The sequence below is a fragment of the Perognathus longimembris genome, chromosome 10 (assembly GCF_023159225.1).
Source record: "Perognathus longimembris pacificus isolate PPM17 chromosome 10, ASM2315922v1, whole genome shotgun sequence".
NCBI lineage: Eukaryota > Metazoa > Chordata > Mammalia > Rodentia > Heteromyidae > Perognathus > Perognathus longimembris.
Window position 1 is genome coordinate 60,374,138 of NC_063170.1, and position 17,339 is coordinate 60,391,476.

Here is a 17,339-nt window from a genome sequence, read left to right on the forward strand (position 1 = left end):
AATTCAATGTGTGTGTGTGCGTGTGTGCGTGTGTGTGTGTGTGTGTGTGTGTGTGTGTGTGTGTGTGTGTGTGTGTAATCCATGAACCCATCTGCTTCAGGAACCTGCCCCGGACATTTTGTACAAAGCAGTGGTTAGGTAAGGGGAATGAGTTTGTCAGATATCTGAGTTTAAGCTTACCTCGTCATGTATCTGCTCTACGATCTTGGAAAAGTGACTTTTTCCTTTTTCTTCTTCTTAAATATGCCAATACTGGGGCTTGATCTCAGGGTCTGCATGCACTCCCTTAACTTTTTTACTCAAATGAAGTGCTCTCTCACTTGAGACACACTTCTACTTCTGGCTCATTGCTGGTTAATTGGAGATAAGAGTATCTATACAGTTTTCGGCAGTTAAGTTCAAGCGAGGTCATTGGGATGGGCCCTATCCCAATATGATTAGTGTCTTTATGAAAAGGCAAAATTCGGACACTGGGACACACAACAGGGAAGATAATTGGAGAGACACAGGGAGAGGATGGTCCCCTCCAAGCTGAGGGGAGAGGCCTGGAGCAGATCCTTTTCCCAGCCCTGAGGGATAAAGAACCTGTTCATGACTTCACTGGGCCTTCTAGTTTGGACTAAGGTAAGATGATAGAGTTCTGCCATTTAAATCAGCCAGTTCATGTGCTTTATCATAGCAGTCCTAGCAAAAGAATGCACTAAATTAGCCAGATTAACATATAGTAACATCAAAATCTCATTGACTTGCACCACATCTGCTTTCTTCCTCATAGGCCTAGGGTTTGGCTGTAGCTCAGCCAGACTGTAGGCTGGCTGAGTTAAGTTCTATTCCTGCGACAATAGAGCACAGTCTGGGACTGGTGGGTGAAAATGTTCTCCTCCTAAAGACAGACAGAAGAACAAAAGGCCAGGGCAAATGATCCAAGGCCATTAGCAGTCTCATCATGTCTGTCATTCCATTGGCCAAAGCAACAATCATGACCATGCCTATTATAAGTAATCAGAAACATCTATTCTTTCTCCACTCTAGTAGGAGTCATTGAAGAGTCACATGAAAAAGAGAGGACACTAGTTTAATTGACCCCCAAACCTATGCATCCTGGTTTTCTTCAATAAATGTGGTTTGACAAATAAAGCTCATAACAGAGTGCCTATCACATAGTCAATCCTTGGCAAATGGCAGTTATTATTATTACCATTGTTGTTGTTGTTGTTACCATTATTATTACTTTTGGTGGTACTGGATTTGAACTCCTTTGTGCTTGCCAGGCAGGTGCGCTCTACACTTGAGCCAATCCTCCCTGCCCCTGGCTGTTGTTTTAAATTCTTAAACAAGCTCTAAGTATTCCTATTCTTTTTGTTTCTGTGAATTCTTGATTATTTTTATTTTACTTTAGACTAGTTCTACACCTACAGAAAAATTGTGAAAGTAGTGTGGAAAGTTCACATATGCCCTTTCTCAATTTCCCTGATTATTATTTTAATGTTTTTGATCTCGAGTGGTACAAAGGGTTTCAATTCAGCATATCAGCTTATGAGTACAACCCATTTTGATCAATGTCACCCCTTTCGGCATTCACCCCCATCTCTTTCAACCCTGCTTGTCTCCGAAGCATTCATCTTTTATTGCAAGTCTATGTGAACGTTTTCCCTCCAAACAAGCAGAATTATGTGAATGAACTCCATTAATATTTGGTTAAGTAAAATACTCTGTAGACCACCTTCTTGCAGCTGCAATTAATTCTTTTAAATTGCATCTCTGCTTCACTGGATTGGAACAGAGATATGATTTCAAGCTTATGTTTCTCGTTAGGACGCTGAGGCCACAATTACATGTTTTTTTTTTTTTCCCTGCCTTGAAAAAAAAAATCAAAGACTCTTGAAATGGATTGTTGTGAAAGGAAACATAAATATGTTTTAATCGATAGCTGAATTCTCCAAAGCACCATCAAGACAAAGTGTTAACTGTTCTGATTAAATTTGTGATTGGTTAAGCTAGAAATCCATACAGTTGCATGTCACACAATATTTAATAAATGGCATGGAGAGTATCTTAATTGTACCCATTTATCACTTCCTTCTGTTGCTACATGTATAAAGTTATCAAAATCAGGAAAGTCAAACATTTCCATTTCCACTTGCTTAGTTGGGCTTTGTTCTCTGCCTCTTTGAGTGAATTGAGTCAGATTTTGAGTTAAATATTTCTGACATAACCTTCATGACTCATTTACATTTAAATAGTAAGAGAAAATCTCAGTGCCAAAAAGGTGATTTGAATCAAATTTTACACCAGATCTTATGATTTTAAAAGAAGGCCTTATTACCTATTATTTTGTACATCAAAACACTCTTGCAAAAGTAAGTATTAAAGGCTGTGTACAGTATTTTATTTTTACTTTGGGGACTTATTACTGCTTCTGTTGCTTATAATTTATAACAGTGCTTGTAATTTCAGAAATTAGAAATGAACTTCTGAGATAGGCATCATCTTTGCTATTGAAATGTGAAGCATGTTTGAAGTATAATCTGTGTCCTTGTACTTGTTGTTACAAGCTGAATGAGACCGACTTCTAATATGGAGAGTATATAATTATAGGAAAGATGATAAAAATCAAATAGATTCCTAATCAGCAAAGTGAAGCATGATTTATAAAGATCCAAATAATGAGGCGATTTAATGAGACTTGATGTGTGTTGAAGATGATCAAGAACAGATCTCTGTAGCTGGGAAAACAAGGTTCAGAAGACAAAGTTTCCCAGCGCTCCTTCATGTGGACTTCACCAACGACACTACCTCATATCCTTGGGAATTCTTTAAAGAAGGTATTAGAATCACATGCAGAAGGCTTCCCAGCTCGTAAACCCTTGTTGGGGCATTAGCTTAGTTAGATATTGTTATTCTAGGTGTCTGTAGGAGGAAGAACAAATTCATTGTGTCTGAGGCTCGTCATGACTCTCCTCAGGACTGAATTTAAAAACACAAAAGGCTTGGTAAGGCCTTGCTCAATAAGTCTTACCGAATGCCTGTTCTATGCTAGACATTGACTATCTGCATATATGAATTCAGTTTGTCCTTTTCAAGTCTTTCAAAGCTGGTCATATTATCCCTCTTTTCAGAAGACAAAACTGAGGTTTGGGAAGGCTGGGCAAGATGCCAGTAATGTAGCTGGGAGTGAAATCTTGGCAGACAACCTAGCGAACCTTCATGATTGTGCCTTGCAAGTCTCCCGGGTATCTCTCCTCTAGCATGTTCTCTATCTCTCCAGTTTTTTGTATCTAAATTGTGTGTGTGTGTGTGTGTGTGTGTGTGTGTGTGTGTGTGTGTGTGTGTCTGTTCATTATGGGGCTTGAACTCTAGCCTGAGCATTGTCCCTGAGCTTTATTGATCAAGGCTAGCACTCTAATGCTTAATACTTAATTGGAGATAAGAACCTTATGGACTTTCCTGCCTGGGCTGGCTTCAAATTGTGATTTTGAGATCTCAGCTTATTAAATAGCTAGTACTGCAGGTGTGAGCCATATGCATCTAGCTTACTCCCTTTCTATCTCTCTCTCTCTCTTCTCTGTATATATCATACTCTGTCTTAGGCACTGGGAATCAGGCATATTTCTGACAGTTGTATGCCTGTCTTCCAAGAATTGGCAGTCTCCTGGAGGAAGCAAATAAACATGTCATGTATTTTCAGATGGTGCAAAGTGCTAGCTATCAAGCAAAGGGAGAGATCTTGGAGGAGATAGTGATGATAAGAAGATTTTCCATATAGAACACTGATGGCTTCAATATTTCATTGATGCACTTGCTAGAGGGCCCCGGATAATTAAGGGTCTGGTATGGAATGTCCGGGAGGTGCCTTAGGAGTCTCTCACCGTGCTGGGTGTAGATGTAGAAAGCAAAGCCTGTGGGCAGCATTTCTAAGGATCTCAGCTGACCATTGGGACTTGCTGGTCTCCTTACTCTCCTCCCTTTGATCTTCCCTTTCAAAGTCTTGGCTGAAAAGCCAATGCTTTCTCTGTGGGACCTGATCTTCTGTAACACATACTTAATCTGTCTTTTAGGAAGATTGCATGAGGAATTAACACAGGGGTTGTAGGGTCAGTGTTAGAATCTTGACATGGGCTGGAAGTACTGAAGAAAACAATAGAAAAAGAGTGGTTAATCACCTGCTATTGCTCCCTTGTCTCCCTGAAGAGGTGGCATGGCATTTAGGGCTATTGGCATATTGGGATGGAGGCATTTGAGCTTGGGGGCACCAAGATCATAGCAGCTTCTGTCAGGGAGCAGTGGGAGCAAGCGGGCTATGTTTGTGGATTGTGGATCCGTGTTGGAACACCACCCCCACCCCCTGTGGAGACTACTGTCTTCTTCTGGCATGAATGAGCTCAGGAGACACCGTGGGAAGATTTAGTTAAGGCTTTCTCTCCCCTCCTCCCTTCTGCCTGCCCTTCTTTTCTTCCTCACCATATTTTCCTTCTTTCTCCTCCCTATCTCTCCCTCCCTGCCCACTTCTTCCCTTCCTTTTCTTTCACTTTGCTTCACTCTTCCTTCTTTTCATCCTCCTCAGTGCAACAGTACCATACAGGGTTCTAGAGCTGGGCACCATTGTCTCTGTCACCTTTCATTTGTGTGACTATGCGGGACACGGACCCTCGTATCAAGTCTTGCTTTCTAGGAGATATGCCTCCCTCCGCATGCCCTCCTTTCTGCTCTTTGGAATTACCTGGAGGACTCTTGCTCAGCATGTAACTGATGGCATAGATGGTCCTCGGGGTTTTTCAGGCGAAGTATTAAATAATCCTGATTTAAGAGTAAGATGTGCAGCTGGGTGCTCATGGCTCATGCCTGTAATCCTAGCTACTTAGGAGGCTATGATATGAGGATTGCAATTCAGTGCCAGCCAGGGCAAATCAATTTGAAAATTTCTTATCTGTAATTCAGTAGCAAACAGCCAGGAGTAGAGTTGTGGCTCAAGTAGTAGAGTGCCAGCCTTGAGAAAAAAAAAGCCAAGCAAGACAAGAGTGCGAGGCCCTGGTTTCAAGCCCTAGGATCATCACTCCTCACTCCTACCGATCCAGGGTAAGGTGTTAGATTCTTCTTCTTCTCTTTGATCTTTTTGAAGCATCCTGGATCAAAAGTCAATTTCCAGTTGTGTTCTCTGACACGGTTTTAACTCTTGCCCATCTGCGTTGTCAGCTAGATGTGTAGACCCAAGGTGCACAGCGCTCTGTTAGGACCTGTAGCCCGAAATGGATAAGGCCACTTGCTTTGTATTGCATGTTAGAATTACTTTCTCTTATGGCAAGTGATACTAACCTTTTACTCAACTGAGGGAGAAGGTGGAGATTGGTTTCTATGTTTTTTTCTGGTTTTTGTGTAAATCAAGAGAGTGAGTGTGATGAATGAGAAAATGCCCATTACTGGTGTTGTGGGGTGTGCAGGGGTATAAGGAGAGCAGAGCCAGGGGCTCATTCTGTCCATGACATCCTGGTCTTCCTTCTGTCCATCTCTCCTGCCATTAGCAAGATGGACATTCTGTCCTGACACACTGCTCCTTTGGCTCTTAGTTCTTCTTCCATTTCCCCCTCTACCACTTACCAAGTATTTTGTTTTTAAGTGGCTACGTTCCTGGGTTGATCCAGAAGGCCATATTCTTCATTTCTGATTCTTTTACAACAGTGTTCTGCCTTTTCAAAGAGCACATTTCTGGCCGGTAGTGTATTCATTGCTGCGGCCTGTGGTTAGGGCCCAGTCTATTTTAGGTCTACAGTCTTTCCTAGCACCTACCGGGGTAGGGAAGTTGATATATTTTCTCTCCACTTCTTTTTATGTGCTATTACTCAGTGTCTTGAACTCTGGCTTGGCCTTTTTTTTTTTTTTTTTTAAACTCATAGCTGGTGTTCTGCCACTTAAGCCATGCCACCAGTTCTACTTTTTTGTGGTTTCAGTTGCGTTTTTTATTGACTGGTAAATTGCAGAGAAGAGTCTTTAAGACTTTTCTGCCCAGGTTGGCTCTGAACTGCAGTCTTCAGCTTCCTAGGTAGCTGGGATTATAGGTGTGAGCCACTACCACCCAGCTTAGAAGTTGATACTTTTTTTTTTTTGGTACCTTACTGAAAACTATATTTGTAAATTAGACTTTGCTAGAAAACTATGCAGACATCCAGATACAAAGTACAAAGAAAAGGTGTATTGCCAGCAAAGGCACTGGCAAGACTCCTTCTCACAAGAGAGGAGAAGTGAGAAGACCTGCCGGCTATTGTGTCTGGTGATCTTTATAACCTAATGGGGCTAGGAGGGGCTAGGAGACCTTAGTGTGGATCTGTGGACCAGTAGCTTCATTATGGTGGGCTAGGATTTATGACTGCTGCCCAAGTGGCAGATAAGGGGTCTTACAACTGCCCAGACCTGAAGGTCACTCAAAGGGGATCTTGTTGCCTTATGGGGTGGTAGCTGCCCCAAAGGAATGCCATCTCAAGACAAAGGGGGTGGAGGCTGATTATTTACTGGTTCTACTAACTGGGCCTAGGAAAGGGAGCTTATTGTACTAATACCATTTATGTATGTGTATATGTATATGTGTGTATATATGCATATATGTATATATATATAATTTGGTATATTTCTCTGTATGGGTTTAAGTCAACTTTAAATTATAATTTATTAGTATATAACATTTGGATTAATATAATCAGAGACCTACACTCTAGGCTTGCTAACATAAACCTTTACCTGCATCTGTACTATTAATTAACATGCAGGATGCCAGAAATAATTTTGATTTGTGAAATAAATAATGTTCAAGGTATCTGATTGAGGCAGGTGTGTGCTTCACAGCTGTAACCCTGATACTTGGGGGGCTGAGATCAGGAGAACTGTGTGTTGGCCCATTAGCCTCCTCCCTAGACAAGGCTAGGCCCATTTAATGAGGGAAGTAAACACTCAGCCTCCACCCCCTTTACTTTGAGATGGCACTCCTTTGGGGCAATTATAACCATATAAGGCAAGGACATCCCCTTAGAGTGACCTTCAGGCCTAGGCAGCTGCAAGACCCCTTATCTACTACTTGGGCAGCAGCCATAAATCCTAGCCCGCCATGATAAAGCCCCTGTTCCACACAGCCACACAGGGGTCTCTACCTCCTAGCCTCTGTAAGTTATATAGGTCACCTCATACAATAGCGAGCTCTTCTTCTCGCTCCTCTCGTGAGAAGGGGTCTTGCTGGTCCCTTTGCAGGCAATAAACCTTTCCTTTGTTCTTTGTACCTGGATGTCTGCATGGTTTCCTGGCAATGCCTAATTTACCCTACATTGTATTTTAAGGATAGCCTAGGAAACAAGCTTATAAGACCCCTTCTCAACCAATTGAAAAATGGGTACAATAGCGCATTCCTGTCATCCCACCTATGCAGGAAGTATACATCAGAAGATCATGGTTCAGGCAGACCAGGGCATAAGGAGCAGACTAACAAAAGCAGAAAGGACTAAAGACCTGACTCAAGTACTTGAGTATCTGCCTGGCAAGTGTGGGATCTTGAGTTCAAACCCCAGTGTAACCACTTCCTCCCTAAAAAGAAAACAACTGATTGATTAGAATCTGCCTTTATATAACAAGGTTTGAGAATAAGGCTAATATAGGCCCAGCAAAATCCATGTTCCCACTCAAGGGTGGATTTTGTTGTTTAGGTAAATGGGATGTGAATCGACCTACACAGTAGTCTATAAAATTCCTAAAGAGCCTGGGACTAGAGGTTATGCTCAGGGAAAGCCCATGTGCTTTGGTTCTCAGGGGACTTGCATGACTTCAAGGCATGTATGGGTGGTAGATTTCAGTGTGAGACTTCCTTTAATTGTGACATCTCACCTAGCTGGATGGAGAAGGCAGCTGGAGCTCTGACATGCTTCATCCATCTTCCAAGCGCTGGCAGTTCTCTGTTCATGGCCAGCTGTCTTTGGTCATCTTATAGGGAGAGCAATAAGCCATTGTTGCAGGAGGACCTGCATGGCGGAGGCGGTGGTGGGAAGAAGAATATTGAGATGGAGTCAACTGGTGCCAATGATTGATTTACGTGGCTTCGAAGGAGGCAAGTGGCTAGGTGTGGGTTGGTTGAAGGAGGCTTATTGTTCTGCTTTCTAAACTGAATGGGTTCCTGGCTCCATTAGGAACTTGACAAAGCTTGTCTTTGATGACCTCTCCCCTCTCTTTTACTGGGCTCCATTGTCTCAAACACATTCCTGGGGTCTTTGTCTTGAACAGCTGTCCTCCTGTCTACCGTGCAGTGCCCCTGGGCTCCACTGTCTTTGTTTTTTCCAGAAAAGACTCTTTGGAGCTATCCATCCATCCAGCTACCATGGTGATAACAATGAGCAGAAATTTCATGGGGCTCCAACCCATGTAAATAAATCTGTGATTTGTAAAAAGCTTCAACATTTTCTGGGTATGGGGGTATATGCCTGTAATTCTAGCATTCAAAAAGCTGAGGCAGGAAGAGCACAAGTTTAAGGCAAGCCTGGTCTACATAGTGAGATACTATCCTACACACACACACACACACACACACACACACACACACACACACACACACACACATAAAACCAAAGCTGGAAGAGGTGGCTCACTCCTGTAATCCTCACTACTTGGGAAAAAGAGTCTAGGAGGATCACAGTTCAAAGTCAGCTGGGCAGGAAAAGTTAACAAGACCCCCCAAGGTAAAAAGTGGGGTGTCATGGCATATGCCTGTTATCCCAGGTATGAAGGAGGCTTAAAGTAGATTATCAGGCTGGGTGAGAAAAGGGAGAACATACCTAAGAAAAATAACTAAAGCTAAAAGGGCTAAGGGCAGGGCTCAGGTGCTAGATTCTCTCTGTTATGACTGGACCCTAACTGACATGGAGGATGCTATCTGCGGGACACACTCCCAGGCAGCTTTGGGGATTTGCGTCATGTGATCCTCAGGCTTGAGCACGGTGGGGAGCCCTCACAGATGGGAGACACAGCGCTGCTAAACCCTGGTGTGCGGATGAATGAAGCCAGAGTCTTTGTGGGTCCACGTGCTGCAAGGCCGAGTTCAAGGCTGTGAAGCCCTCAGAGAAAGGAAATGAGGGATTCAAGCCTTTCTGCTCTGTTCCAGTCATCAGAGAGCCAGAGTTTCCTTGGCATTGTTAGAGGCTTCTTATTTGTTTCTCATCCTTTTTTGGCATCATGTCTCTGTAGGGGAGGGGGAAAGGGGAAGAGAGGAGAGGCAAAGGAAGAGAGAGAGAGAAAACACATTCAGCTGGTCTTAGAAGCCCTCCCTACTCCCGCTAGCTATAGCCAGGCAGGAAATGCCAGCCAGAGGAAACATGGTGGTTGCTGCCTTGTGTAGGAGCTGCTGCCTGTAAACATATCTGTTCAGTAGCCATGGGGTAGAGAGGGAAGTCCACTGTCTGCTCACCCTGAGGGTGGGGAGAGAGCTTGAAGAAATCCTCTCCAGTTTCATCCCCTTCACAGTCTGGCCCAGAAGCCGAGAGGCAGATGTGTAAGGCAGATGTGTAATGAAGTTGGATCTTCCAGGGGCTTCTGAGAATGAGGACATTGCTTGGCTGTTTCTGGGCTGTTTCTGCGAACAGAAGCAGGACTCTGGGTTGGCAGCACGTGCCTGTGATTCTGTATGGAGCTCAAGTGTGGCTTTGGTGCAGCAGCGGGGAGCCAGAGGAGCCTGTGCCTGAGGGCTTTCATCTTGGAGAACTGAGGGAGGGGGAGCCAGCAGCCTGGCAGGGAGACAGCCTCCTCCTGAGACTGTGGAGGAGAGGGCGGCCGAGGCTTCTCACCCAGGGGTGCCAAACAAGGCACCCAGAGGAAAGATACATCAAAAGACTACCCTAAATAATGGGTGCTTTTGAAGTGGGGGCTGGGAGTGTAATTCAGACACAAATGTAATTTCCTTGCATGAGGTTTGAGTTTGCTCTCAGGTTTCATTCCAACTTGCCCAACGACTTAAAAAAAAATTGTTCGGCAGCGTCATTATTCCATATCATTTGCCTGTGGCAGGGTGGGGGGGGGGGTGGTCTCCTCTCTCCCTGGAGATTTTTCCACATTGGGAAATCAGGCTGAGGGGATGACAAAGAAAGCTCCAGAGTCCATTCTCCTGTGTCTCTGACATGCAGAACGGTTCATTTCAACAATCAGGGTTCCCAGGAAAGGGAGGTGGCTGGCATTAGACTGTTAGCTCCCCAAAGAGAGTTTAGGGTCTGTGGCTGGCACTCTTGGCCAACCCTGTGTTGAAATAACCCATTACACGTCTTACCTGTTGTTTTAAGCAGGCAGTTGAAACACTGTGGGGGTTTTTGGCAGAATATATTTCAAATGAGGGAAAGAAAATAACAAACAGTGGGAAAGAGCAAATGAACTTCCTGTGAAGGATGCTAGTTAGGACGTGTGGGTGTTGTGTGCAGAGGTGATTTTGTGTCTTTCTGAAGTCATTTACTTATTATTCATAGCTTCATTATGGTTCATTTTATTCTCTCTCACACACATACATATACACATGTCTAGAAATAGAGGCGTGGTTGAAGCAAGTGCTGGGTTTAAATTTAAAAAAAACACAACGATCATAAAACTCACCATGTTCTTTTGACATATAGATTGCATGTATTTCTTTTGTCCCATCAAATCTTGCTTTTTCTATTTTAGCCACATAAATGGTTGTCATAGAGATGTTTGTTTCCAGCCCTCGTAGCTTTGATAAGGAGCAGAGAGCCCAGAGAGTATCCAGTGACCATAAATTGAGCTCCAACTGTCCCCTTTGCTCTCTGAAATGTAATCAGATTCAAGATCTGCCATGAAGCCCCTAGAGTCCCCAAACGAGTGAAAATAATGCAGAAATTAGGCTAACAGGAAACCATTGGTACCACGTCTGTTGTTGTTTGAGTTTGAGTTTAGCATTTTAGAGAGCATTTAACTAGTAAAAGTATTAACTTCTGGGGCTCAGAAATATACATTTAACTCCTCAGAAGAGTCTTTGCATACCTTGTGTTTAAGATATTAAAAGCTATTAAAAAGACCCTCAAAAGATATTAAAAGCCAGGTGCTGGTGGCTCATGCCTGCAAATCCTAACTACTCAGTAGGCTGAGATCTGAGGATTGTGGCTTGAAGCTATCCTGGGCAAAAAAGTCCGTGAGACTCATCTCCAATAAACAGAAAAAGCCAGAAGTGGTACTGTGGCTCAAGTGGCAGACCCTTGAGCACAAAGAAGCTTGTGGACAGTGCCCTTGCCCAGAGTGCAAACCCCAGGACCAGAGAAACAAAAGATATTGCAAGTCTGAAATAATTTATGAACATTTCTTCCAAACTTCCAATTCTCCTTTGTGGGGTAATATTTTGCTAATGTTATCATAAATATGCAATTTTTGTGTATGTTGGGATTAAGCCTCATCTCTAAAGGGAATTCCTTAAAGATGTTTGTTTGTTTTACTTGAAAGATTTAACTGAAATCCAGGGGCAAAGACTTCAAGTAGTCTTGGTGGTTGGAGGATCTAAGTTACTAGAGACCATGTAAGATCATGAGGTGGAAAAAAATGAGCAGGGTACAGATGGAAAGTACCTTCCTCATGTTTTCTCAGCCTGGTGGGCTCTGGTGATCAGCAAGTCTTTTGTCAGCTCTTCCTGGGGTCATGTGTCCATTTGCATGAAGTCCTTTCTCCTAAGAGGAAATCGGAAGGCAGAGGGAGGATTTCAGGGTTGGTCCCGCAGAGTCTCAATGCCACCCTTGTGGGTCTGCACTGTGATCTTTGCTAATCTCTCCTGGTTCATACATGTCTACTGCAACTCCCAGTTCAAATCCTTGCCGCTCCAAGTTTAACTTGTGGAGTCAAGTTTCTATTGCTGTGACAAAAGATGGAGAAAATCAACTTACAAAAGGAAGACAGACTTTATTTTGGCTGTGGTTTCGGAGGTTTCCATCCTTGGTCATTTGTCTCTATGGTTTCTGGGCCTTTAACACACAGACTTTGGGAAGTGCATTTCATATTCAAACCCTAACAACATCTTAGGTTCCCAACACAATGTCCAAAATAGGAAAGGGGAGGAGAGATGAACCTTAATAATTGTCATTATTAAGGTGAGGTACCTAAGGTGATGTCCCTTAGAAGTCAGGTAATGAGTACATTTCTTTTTGGGCAATGTCACCCTTTCTGCTTTTTTGAGCCCTAGGTATCTCCCTATTCCTTTATGGGTCCACTGATATTTCACTGGCAGAACTATGCCCTGTGACCATTCCTAGTTTCAAGGAAGGCCAGGAAATGATCATCTGGCATTTTTGGTCTCTCTTGTGGGAGATGGATGCTACGTAGATGGGAAGGGAAAAGTGGATCATTGTATTGGTAGCCAAGTATCAGTCAAAGGAAGGAGACTGCTGGCTGAGGACTCTCAATAACCTGCCTACAGTTTGGTGCCAGATATGAGTCTCAACTTCTGATTCATGGTGTAGAATTGTGGTTGTTGATGATGGACGTTTGACTTGTGCATTACGGCTGGCACGTGAAGGGCTTTGTTCAGCATGTCTTGCATTAGCTCAGTCAGTGTTTGCCTAGCCTGGCTTCTCAGGGCTGATGAGGGTACATATGCTGAGAGTTCCACTTCTCCCGCCCTGAAAAGTGGCCCATCATTTCTTCCTAATTAAAGATCAAACATCATCTCAGATGGTCCCCTTCCTCAGATGTCATGGGAGCTGTTCCTCATACCTGTCAGAGATGCTGATCATGTTGTCACTTTTGGCAACTCATTCCTGGAATGAATAATAAAATTATCATAATCTTGCACCAGGGGGAGGGGGGAGCAATTTGTAGAGTCCATTAAGAATCGAGCAAAGGATTGTCCTCTAATGAGATGGAGAGCGTCAGGGAGCCCGTTCATCAAGCTGCCCTGTCACAGATACACAAAGGGAACTTGAGGGAGGGGCTCCGGCAGGGTGGCAGACAGGGGCGCTTGTCTGGGATGAGCATTTACATACCGTCATGGATCAGCTGCTGGAGAAGGGGGTGGGTGACAAGCAGAACAGCAGAGTTCTCTCTTGCCAGGCTGGGGGCATGTTTATGCCACCCTTGATTCATTCCCCAAGGGCTAAGAAGCATTACTCACCATTTCCTTGTGTGCCAGGAAGAGAAATGGAGTCAACAGGCGTATCATCTCCTTGTTGGAAAGTGACAGCTCCCTTATTATAAATCCCCGATAAATTGATGGAAGAGCCGGTCAAACTTCATAGATATAAATGTTTCCTGGGATTAATGGGGAGTTATTCCTAGAAATGACTTACAGTTCAGGAACCGACTTTTGAATTGAAGCATTGTGTTTCCCCCCTCCAGATGTCATGATAACCGTCGGAGCAGCTGAGCGGAGTTGACAAAGGCTTTTTATTTGCCCTACCGTCTGCCACCACTATGCCTATTTCGTGCTACCAAACATTTCTAGCTTAGGAAAGGCTTCCTTAGCTCTGCTTTGTGGAGGAAGAGCGCTTCTTCCTTCCCAACACGGGAATCTGCTTGTTACCTTTGGGCAAAACCATGGAAATGGAATCCTTCCTTGTCGAACAGAAGCAATTTACTGCTTGTTATGGTATTTTATAGAATTCGACTGTTTTCAATGGATAGCTCAGCATTTTTATTGTATTATTATTATTATTATTCCTGGGGTTTGAACTCAGGGCCTTGGCACTGTCCCTGAGCTTTTCTTCTCAAGGCTAGTACTCTACTACTTGAGCCACAGCTCCACTTCCAGCTTTTTTTTTTTTTTTTGGTGTTGAATTGGAAATAAGAATCACACAGACTTTCCTGCCTGGCCTGCCTTTGAATCATGATTCTCAGATCTCAGCCTCCTAAGTAGTTAGGATTAAAGGTATGAGCCACTGGCACCTGGCTTTATTTTTAGTGTCTTTTGTCAAGCAGGACATTGAACTTCTTTTTTTTTTTTTCTTCAAATTTTTATTATCAAACTGATGTACAGAGAGGTTACAGTTTCATACGTTAGGCATTGGATACATTTCTTGTACTGTTTGTTACCTTGTCCCTCATACCCCCCTCCCTCCTTCCCCTTTCCCTTCCCCCCCTGAGGTGTTCAGTTCACTTACACCAAACAGTTTTGCAAGTATTGCTTTTGTAGTTGTTTGTCTTTTTTTTACCCTGTGTCTCTCAATTTTAGTATTCCCTTTCAATTTCCTACTTCTAATACCAGTATACATGGCTTCCAATATACTCAGATAAGATTGCAGAGATAGTGTAGGTACAACCACAGGAAGGTGATACAAGAACATCATCAATAATAGAAGCTACAGATACAGATGGGACGTTGAAAGTAGTTACAACTGTGATATAACAATCGTTTCCATAACATGGAGTTCATTTCACTTCGCATCATCTTATGTGTTCATAAGGGTATAGCTATTGGGCTCTTGTGATCCTCTGCTATGACTTGCCTAAACCTGTACTAATTATTCCCAATAAGGGAGACCATACTAGGCCATATCCCCAGCCCTGACGTTGAACTTCTTTGTTGCATTGGGATGGGGTCGTGCTCACAATGACTTATTTTCTGAACCATCAGGATCTTCTCTGATATGGCCTCTAAGGGTCCTCTCAGGACTGCCATTAGGCGTTTATACAAATGTTGATACTCTTATTGAGTGAGTGCTTTTATAAGTGGGACAGGGCATTGGGGCACATAGACACTTAATAAGCACCAATCAATGGCTTCTGCTGCTATTGGAATGTAGGCCTAGGAAGTTCCTGGATGGCTCCATGGGGAAAGATGCTGTTACAGCCCGTGTTTTATTCTAAAGGAGATGCCGGGGGCTGCTTCCTTTGTTTGAATTTATGCTGGTGGTAACACTGACCCATGCAATACTCCTTTGGCTGCCAGTTGCTAGGCATTTGGAGCATCATTTGCCCTTGAGCTGGATCTGCTCCTTTTCTCGAAATCCCAACAGTCAGCTGACTGTGGAAAGGTGGACTTGGAGAGTCTCTTAAGTCTACCAGCCTCCTGCATTGCCTCAAGCCCACATCCTGCCTCCTTCCTAAGAGTTCCAAGAAGGTCACAGGAAGCTGTGTCTTCTTGACCTTTATATACCACCCCTCTCAAAAAACACACAAAACAACCCAACACTCCAAACAAACAGAAAGATGCCTGGGAAATACAATCTTCCTGTCATTTAAACAAGAACTGATTTGCTTTGTTCAGCTCCCACCCCTGAAGTCCTACCAGCTACCACTGGGATGTGGTTTATAGAAGCATTTCATTGAGTCTGAGAATAATGGAAGGAGCAAAGAGCACAGTCAACATGTGACCTCTCTAAACTAGCTATCACTTTAATTCACTTTGACTCAGTTTCCCTCAGGACATGGAGGCCACCCTGATACTCTTTTACCTCTCTGGTTCTGGACTTCTTCCAGGCCACTGCCTTTACTTCTCCTTATGTATTCAGTCAACAAATATGTACTGAGTGTCTCTGAAGCACGTTACTTGGCTTTGAAGCAGTAAATGTCTATCATACACCAGCCCCGAGGTGACTTAGGCCTATGAGACTCTCTCCTATCCTGCACACCCCTCTCTCTTCCAGATCATCTAGAAAATTCTGAATTCCTTTCTCCTCATTGTTTCTGCTGTTATCCTTTTTCTGTTCTGACCATCATATTCTAGATTTGTCTCTGGTTTGGGGCCTGCAAATTTTCCTGGCCAAAGAGGCCATTAAAATAGTTTCCCAAAGAAGATGCTGTGTTGCTTGGATTCCCTGCTTCTCTCTCTCTTTTTTTTTTTTTTGGCCAGTCCTGGGCCTTGGACTCAGGGCCTGAGCACCATCCCTGGCTTCTTCCCGCTCAAGGCTAGCACTCTGCCACCTGAGCCACAGCGCCCCTTCTGGCCGTTTTCCATATATGTGGTGCTGGGGAATCAAACCGAGAGCTTCATGTGTAGGAGGCAAGCACTCTTGCACTAGGCCATATTTCCAGCCCCCCTGCTTCTCTCTTGTAGGAACACCTCTCTGATAGGATTTTATTTTAAACTATCATTATGAAATCCTTTCTGTTTTGTCTGGGGTAGACTGGCTTGTGTCACCTGGTGCAGAGAGGGATGTGGCATTAGAGTCAGGAAACTCCAGCAAGTCCTGGTTTGGCCACGCAGCCCGGGGCAAGTCACTGTTCCTTCAGAGCCTTGTTTTGTGCTCCTACCTAGTAATCATAAATATCCAGCTTGAATAAAGATAAAAGAAGAAAAAGACTTGAGAAAATTCTTATCACAGTTCTGGCCAGGAGGGGGCCCAGGGAAAGTTGTTTTAAAGTTGGGAACTGCACTATTTTATTGAATTGAAAAGTAGCTATTTAAAAATGAAAGAAATGATAAAAGATTGGATAGTCAATGCTGGATAGGACTGTCTGGGCCCACATGCCTGAGTGCCAGCCTCCGGGGAAATGAAGCGTATTTTACAAGGACTCTTGGAGCCGGACTTCTGTGCAGAAGTCCTGGAACAGCGAGGCTGACCTTCTGAGAGCAGCGGACAAGCAGCCTTCACGAAGCAGCCTTCACGTTTACTGGGGAATAAAAAAGATTGACTAGAACACTAAGGAGAAGTTGTGTAAGCTGACATTGGAAAACTGTTTTGGTGTTAACCAGGCCAAGAGGAGGAGGGCCTGGCGCTGGGGCGATGAGTCTGTTCTCACTTCTACTCAGGAATTTCATACTGACTCCTGAACAGCACAGATAAACCCATCCACCAAGCAAGTCTGGTTTATGGCATCCACTAAAGCGCTTCATCCATCCCCGGTTCTCAAGGCGCTGCTTTTACAGCGGCGATCTTTCTTCCTGCTTTATTTCACAACCAGAGCCCCGTCCTTCTCCAAATTGCCATTAAAGCTCCATGGGTACATGGATTTCTAGAAATGAGCCTCAGTTCCAAGCCCTTGATCTCGCCACTTCCAGTGGTCTCTCACTCACGATTCCTGCATCTCTTTGTCCCTAAGACGTGAACTGTGTTTTGTGATGACTGTTTTTATTTTTCTCCTCACAGTCTTATTCTATATCTAAAGGAAGACTCGTTAAATGAAATATGTGTTTATATTTTTGGCTCACTTTGAAAAGGGTCATCATAATGTAACAAGTAGAGAGAAGAGTGAGGCAGAAGCCTGATTTAGGATGGCAAGTATTGATATGGCCCAGTGGGTCACTGGGATGCTTTTACTTGTTTTCTGCTTATGGCTTACTCATTGTTCCAAGCCAAAGACTCTTTGCTGGTGTGCAAGTTTGCATTTCTACTTTCATTGTTCTAAAAATAGCTTCAATTTTGTCTAGACTAATCCCTGGCTTCTCACTGGCATGCTAA